This window comes from Oryza brachyantha, chromosome 8, assembly GCF_000231095.2.
Source record: "Oryza brachyantha chromosome 8, ObraRS2, whole genome shotgun sequence".
NCBI lineage: Eukaryota > Viridiplantae > Streptophyta > Magnoliopsida > Poales > Poaceae > Oryza > Oryza brachyantha.
Window position 1 is genome coordinate 6667656 of NC_023170.2, and position 8657 is coordinate 6676312.

An 8657-nucleotide genomic window follows, 5' to 3' on the forward strand; every position below is an offset into this window, starting at 1 on the left:
CTGGTGCACGCCGGCGAAGGGGACGGAGTAGACGACAGTGGCGACGCAGCATAGAGAAGAGGCAAATCCTAGATTGTTTATCACATACGTTGCAACGAGGTAGCGGTCCGGTATTTATAGGATGTGTGATCAGCACGCCTACCACGTTGTAACCGAACCGGATAGGCCGCGCGTAACCTATCCGGGGTCTATGCTATCTCGCGCAAGAAAGAATCCGATACGATAAGTTTCCAAAACTGATCACCGGAATTTCTGTTTCACGCAACAAAACAAAACTGCAAAAGGAAGCCACATCTGCGCAAGCACGAGGAGCTAATTTTGGCGGACCATTCACACGTATGTCATGCGCGCGCGCCACCCGGCCCGGCCCGAGGCCAGGCCAAGCGAGCGAGCGCGCGCGTGTGTTGCTCTATTTCCTTCTTGCTCAAGAGCCCAGAGAGCACTCTCCTATTTAAGGAGGTCTCACTCTCATAGAACTAGCAAGGTGGTACTAAATGTTCTTATGCATGCTTCCATGAGGTGGACTTTTGTGATTTTCCTAGAAATTATTCTACACATGAGCCTTAGCCTAATTAATAATTCCAACACCTTGTCAATCACCATGATCATCTCTTCTCCTATGCAACTAAGATGAAGAAAACATCTCCCGAAAAAAGTTCATCCCAACTTGATCCACATTACTTCAAATAGTAATCTATTTTACCAATTATTCATCAGATATATCACACATGTTCAAAAATAGTCCCAAAACAAATAGGGAAGAGTATGATAGATGAAACAATCTGTATACGGTAAGTAAGGATTTAGCAGTCCAATCCAAGTACAATAAGCGTACCTAGTCATGTTGCCTAAGGACTTATCATAATCCTACTCGATTCCTATCAAGACTACTTGTATAATATTCATACTTGACTTCCTATTTTTACTTGGATAGATGGGCATCTAAGGGTATAAATATAAGACCCTTGAGAGGGGGAGAGGGGAACAAACCTTTTAACTGTCAATAGGCTTTGAAGGGCAATTAGAAGCCAAACAAGACAATTTCATTGAGTCTACCTTGCATAAATCTAACAATGCCTATCAAGCAATAACCATGCTCGTACCATCGTACCTTACATATTAGACTATAATTTTTACACTTGTATGTTATAGTCATGTGAGATTAATATAATAGCAAAACTAGCTGCCATCAATAGGAGTAGGGTTATTACCGATCATTTAGGAAAACATGTACAAAAGTCTATATGTCCTAACTGTTGTTGTCTCATGTGTCTTAATTGTTATCGTCTTATGTATACCTTGGTCATTGGCAGAACTAAATATTTTTAAATACTATAGTCCCATCTCTATTGAGACGATGCAAGCTCTGCATGCTCCGTACGTATTGCTTCACCATTTAGCCACCCCTGTTCCTCCATGTTGCCGACAACCAGCCATGCATGAGCTGCATGGAAGATAGAGGGGAATGCCAAGTGGCAGTCACGTCAGTAGCCAAAGGAGGGTATCATTAGCAAGTTTACGGACCGAGCAATCCATGACGATATCACGCACATATTTGGTTTAAGGACCTGATGTACTATTTCACTCTGTTTTATTAAAAAAATTTTATTAGAGGACATCCTGACTTTATGAAATTAGCTGAATGATACCGTAAAATAAAATTTTCGGGAAAATATGAGAGTTAAAAATTAGCTATAGGACACCATCTCCTATTTGTTTTATTCATCCTATAGCTAATTTTGAACTTCCGGTGTCTTCCTCTCAAAACTTCATCATTGTGATCCCTAGCCAATTTCACGAAATCATGATGTTCTATAGCAAAATATTTCTTTTATTTATTGTACAAATAACATTGTTTATCATGCATACCCAGAGAGAACATGGCATGTAGTACTAAGAGACACGAAGGTTCTGCATTGACATAGATGATCAGTGATCTAGGTTGAAAAGACACCACTATCACTAGAGTATAGTATAGACGAGTTATGCCGGAGACAAAGCTAGAGAGTGACTGTTTGGCCTTTTGTGAAAATGGTATATATTTGTAAATGAAAATTAATTTGTAAATAAAACTTTTATATATTTTTTTTAATGATCTAAAAGGTAAGACTGAAAATAAAACTTCGATAAAACCTCCAAAATTAAAGAAAAAAGTTAAATTTTGGCTCGTAAGTATTACTAGAAAATATGAGTTTCTAGCTTGAGCCGACGGAGCGAGGATGCCATGCCGCTATTGCCAAATCTGCCAGTGCGGACGAGAAGCTTGAGAGCCTACGAGTGACAAGCGAAGCTGTAGGAAAATGATGCTCCAAGGTGAATGGGCACGGAGGTAACCAGAAACTGGATACGCTGGCAATGGTGACATGGTGAGCAGCCCACCCGGCTCTATTATTTCTCAACGTTGCCGACGTCGGATTGCTAAGGCCCGATTTCTTTCAGACTTTTTCCCAGATTTTTACCACAGGTTATTTGGTTCACGTTTTTTAAAATGTGATTTCTAAAAAAAAAAACTCCTGCTAAGTTGTTTATACCACTTGTTCTAAGCTATTTACAAAGTTTATTTCTCAAAATACTAATTTATCATGTTAAACCCGTAAGCAATCCACCTCGATATTAAAAAAATGTTTCACACAAGGCTTACACTTTCCAATAAAATATAGGAGTAAATTCTTGCAATGTTCTGCTCCCTCCGTTTCACAACGTAAGACTTTCTAGTCTTGGCTAGATTTATATGGATACTAATAAATCTAGACATATATATAAATTATATACATTTATCGATTGATGAATTTAGGTAAGACTAGAAAGTCTTACAATATGAAATAGAGGTAGTAGCTCTCTGATCTATTAATTGATGATTGCTCCGATGAACTTCTAGACCATCACATAAGCTTTAAGCAACAACCCGATCATTTTGGTTGGCTTCTAAGTATAGGATTAGGTTTGGACGGGAATAGATGACAGATGTGGGAAACAGGACATTGAATTTGCTATGACTATCAAAACTAGTAAGTAAAAGATGGGTACTAGGGAAACAAAACGAACGCCTTTTGTTTTGCATGGATGTTGATATCAGGGGAATCTTGCGACACCTTTCTCCTTGATTTCTTGAAATCTCTCTCGCTCTTGCGAAAAAAAACCTAAAACATTATATCTCCCATATATGCATCTTTCACGGTGGATCGCTGTGAATGAAGAAATGGATAGGGCTTGGGTCACTATGCTCCCTTCATTGGCAATAGTGGTAGGATCTCTCCTTTTTGTTCAAACTACATACGATTTTCTTTGATTCTCTTGGTTTCCTAGGTGGTCGTCGGCATTGGTCATCCTCGATCTACACCCATGGTGGCTGGTGTTGGTAGCTTTTCCATTGTTGGTTTACTGTGAACTAGTAGCCCTAGGTCCCTGTTCTGTTAGTAAGGCCTTCCGTAACCAAAGCTAGGAGCCAATTAGATTTGGACCGAAAAGGTTGTGTTAGGCATCTCTTCTGTCTCTAGCATGGAATCCTCAAGGGCGATAGTCTCCTTCATATCCTACGGTGGTATTTTTTCGTCAGGAACCCAAGTTCGATAAATTGCATAGGCAAAGCTCCAACATCCACTCTTTGGAGGCCCCATTGAAGGCTCAATTTAAATCTACGCTGGTGCCATGATTTATTTCTCCACATTGCCAACATCGGATTTGCTAAGGCCCTATTTTTTCAGCATTTTTCCATATTTTTACCACATATTATTTGGTTCATTTTTCTAAAAATATGATCACTCGAAAAAAAACTTGTAATAAGTTGTTTAGACCAGTTGATCTAAGCTATTTACGAAGGTTATTTCTTAAAATACTAATTTATAGTGTTCATCAAGTAAACAATCCACCTTAATATTCCAAAAAAATGTTTCAAACTAGGCCTACACTTTTCAATAAAATATAGGAGCGAATTCTTGCAATTGTTCTAGCCTTCTGATCTATTAACTTATGGTTGCTCTAATTAGCTTCGAGAACCATCTCCTGTAAGCTTAGAGCAGCAACCCGTTATGATTTAGGGTTGGCTCGTGTGAAGGATTAGGGTGGGATGAGAGTAAGGGGAGAAAATTCATAGTCTTAGAGGAGGTCAAGAATGAAACCAATAAGTAGAGACAGGGTAGTAGGCAACAAGGATAAAATAAAATGAATGCCTTTAGTTTTGCAAGGGTGTTGATACCGTGTGGAATCTGATGACCCTTTCTCCCTTACTTGTTGAAACCTGTCTTGCTCCAGTAAAAAAAGGAACCAACGGTACTTCTCCCATCTCCGACTCCTCTCTCCTATCTTCAACATGGAGTCCTCAAGGGCAGTGGTACCTTTTCTCTAGAAGCTAAGTTCAAAAAGTTGCATGTACCAAACTCCAACCTCTGCTCTTTGGAGGCACAGTTTAAAGCTCGATCCTAGGCTGAATTCAGGTATTCTTCTTTGCCTTGTTTTGCAGCTGCCTATGGTTCAATTTCTGCTAGCACCATGATATATTTGGATGCCTCACCTGCTGAATTTGCTTCAAAGTCCCCTTCCCTTCTCTCTTTGCAAGGTGGACCCCCCTCCCCCCTTGTATGTTCAGATCAGGGAGCCCGGATGAAGCCACATACTGCCGAAGTTTGTTTTGAGAGATGGGGCGGAGGATGCCTCAAGGAAATCACACAAACAAAGCGATTTATACAAGTCCAGGTCGCGCCTCTCTTCACTTTTTATTTGTTTCAACACCGATTTCATGTAAGGCTATCAGGAGTCCCCCCCCCCCCGACACACACACACACAATTTCCATTGGTATGGCCCTCCTTTTATAATCAAGGTGTATTGCAATAATTAACACAAAAGGTTTGGAATATGTGTTTTCGTATTTTGTCGTGTTGAATACAACTAACTGGACTTACAATTGAAATTTCAGAGGAAACGCCTTACAAGTTTACCTCACTGTGGTGTCAATGGTTAGGAGTGGGTTATGTGAAGGGTCCTATCACATCCTCTTTGTTGGATGTCATAGTGACATGTCAGCATACGGATACATACGTGAGGTTGTGTCTTGTGGGAAGTCATACACCTCTGATCAGAGTAAAATTGTTTAAACAGTCGCACCTGCGGTTATTGGGCAATTGATCCTGATTCGTTGTATTTAGTTTAAGAGAAAATCTAACAAATGCCATTGACAAACACTTAACTCTAAGAAATGCCATCGACGAATGGGAGTTCTAAGAAATGCCATCATACAAACGAATTTGTCTGAGAAATGTTATCGCCATTAGGGTTCCGTCCAAATTTTCCGTTAAGTGGTATATTATGAATAATGTATTTAACGGTAGAAACGGATGGAACCTTAACGGCGATGGCATTTCTCAGACAAATTTATTTGTAAGATGGTATTTCTTAGAACTCGTATTTGTCAATGGCATTTCTTAGACTTAGACGTTTGTCAATGGCATGTTTAGATTTTCTCTTAGTTTCACTATTTTCATAATTAAATGAATATGGTAAAACTTGTTAAGATAGTGAGCTAGTACATTTAGTATGTTATTGTGGGGACTGGTATTGTGAGGTTTAGCATAGTATTATTGTTGTGCCTGGTGCGGTGTAGTTTAGCGCTGACCGGTGGTTGGTTTAATACTGTTACTTAACTATTGTTCAATTATTGTTGTTTTTGCTTTGGCTAAATTGATTGCTTTATAACTGATGTTCCGCAAAAGTGATCCTTAGATGTATTTCCTTTGTAAACCCTTATGCATCGATTATTTCTATTTGTTGTTAGCTTGTTGAGTATGGTGGTGTATTCAGCCTTGCTTCCCCCCTTCCCTAGAAGCCGAAGTTGCGTTTGACGAGGAGCCTTTCGAAGATTAGATGAGTTGCTATGCTCAAGTAATGTCTATGGGGTTGTGCCGATATTGTCACTTCTCAAAAAAGATGCATTAGTTTTCTTTTTCGTTTATTAAGACAATGGATCTGTACTAAATTGTCATAGATTGTACTCAGCTGGTCTTGGACCGAGATTTAATGCATACTATTTTTCGGAATTTGATGTAAATTTCTGTGTGTGACCTAATGGTTGCATGTGCACAAGGAGGGGAGAATGATATGTGTTTCCTCTATTCTAAAATATAACTCATATGTTCAGAAGTATAAGTATTTTTAGTTTTGTCCTAAAACTATTCTATGTTTGACCGAGACTATCACCATCTACTATGTCAAATAAATAAACTATATAAATATATTTCATAATGGATCTAATAGTGCTCATTTAATATCATCACTACTATTATTTTCGATAAAATCTTTGACTAAGAAAAAACGAGAAATTGTTATTTTTTGGAACATAGAGAGAGTAAATAAAGTTATAGATATGTAACCTAATGATATTTATCACCGCCAAGAAATGGGAATCAATTTTTTTTTATTTACACAGCATGATAAAAAGAGTATCACCGCCAAGAAATGGGAACCAAACAACATTTCCTCCATACAACCTTTTACTGCAGGCAACCAAACACCATCTAACCATATCCGGGCTCATTCAATACATGCAACCAAACAAGTGATCTGCATATCCAGAAACAGGACAAACTCAGTTTAGATTAGAGAGATGAGCCAGGCTAGGATGATTTAAGCAACCAAACACACCCTTATTCTTGAAAAGGTGTATAACTTTCGTCGGTTGAGAAATACCACTCAGCACCCTACTGAGTGACACACCAAAGTTAAATTTGTCAGTAACACTCCGTCAATCTCTTTTTACTTCATGCCTTTACTGTTTTTTCTTCTATATTTAATTATTTGTCTTATTTAAAATTACCTAATTATTAATTACTTTGTGATGACCTTTTTTTACTAAGGACACTTTAAGCATGACTTATTATTTTGCACATTTACATAAAATTTTTGAATAAGATAAATAGTCAAATGTAGATCTAAAAGACAACAATAATAAGTAGCAAAAAACTGAGGGAGTAGCATAATAGGAAGTTATCTATATAGTCATATTTTAGAGAGATTTTTTCAATTATTGAGGTAATTAAGTTTTACTTTTAGTTAGGGGGCATACCTTTTGAAGGAACAGAAATATCTTACATTACACATAAGATACGTCATCCAAAACCATCATCATTTTACCTCAACGATCAAAAGTGAAAGATCTCAAGAATTTGGGAACTGAAAGTGAATGGTTCTATAGTTGAAGCACAAAAACCAAATCAACATACTACAAGTAGGGACCCAATATAGACTTTTCTTATAAAATGTAAATTGTTATGCACGCCATTGTGAATATCCCAAACTTTTAATCTTTATAGCATATACTAGAGATTTAATTAAATAGATAGATGGAAAATTAAGCTTCACAAAGTAAAGTGCTCCGTATACACACATAGTCATGTACAGTAGTACATAATTCATGCATATCATATTAATATTTAAATATAGAAATTTGAGTAGACCGTATAGACCAACAACGCGATCAAGCCCGTTGTGCGAGGTACGTCCCACTAGCACCTTCCTCTCAATAAGATTTTATTTTTAATTTCTTTTGTTTGCCCATAAAAACTTGTTTAAAATAATTATTACATTAAAATCTAATAAAGAATGAGATAAACACATTATGATTTAAAAAAGGTAAATATTATTTTAGTCTTTATAACTCTGTAGTAGCTCTATCCTAAAGATATTTTATTTTTGGATTCTCATGACCATAAAGACTTATTATTATAAGAAACAAATATATCGGGATTTCAAAATGTACGGGGATAAATGCAATTGAAGTTACAAGAGTAAATAGAATTCTAGTCATCTTTGTTTTATATATAGTTATTATATGTGATATAGCCTACAAATAAAGTTTTTGAATAGAGGAAGTGTATGTATACGATTATAAATACTCGGTAAATTCTTTTGCAGAACCGCTAGAGCATGGCATCGTGCTACAGTGTGGGATAATTTAATGATCCCAATCTGGGATATTAACACTTTGTGCATGCAATCGTGTGCCGCTACCGCTGGTCAGAGCTGCCAATGCCAATGTTCACAGTTTCAGCTCATATCACGCACCTCCACGTGCCATACCTCGCCGGCGCAGCACCGTCGTCATCCGTCCACAGTTCCTGCTCGGTATCGTGCGCCTCCGCGTGAGATACCTCTCCACAGAGCCGTTGTCACGCGTTAGTTTTATCAATGAGACCTCACCGTCGTTGCTGTTGTTTCCTGCTTGGTATCGCGCATGATACTCGCTGCCGTGGCGCAGTTGTCGTCCGTCCACGATACCTACTCGGTATTAAGCGCCTTCGTATGAGATACCTTGACATCGCACCACCAATGTGTGTTGGCTTTGCCGACGATACCTCACCGCCACCGTCGATTTCTCCTCGCCTTCTTGGTATAGATTCCTTCGATAAATACATATTTATAAGTAGAGTGTATCGCTCCACTTCTTAAAATTTTATCACAATCAAACATCTATTTGTGATGCACCTGACTCATTCTTTCATTTTTACCATTCGTATACTATAATTTCCGTTGTATGTTTTTTACCATTTTACCATTCTAATGCAAGCTATCATGACATCATGATGCATAAGGTATCTGACATCATGTATTAAGCATCATGAGATGCCAAGCTAGGTGTCTTGTTGTCTTGATATACTAAACATATCAT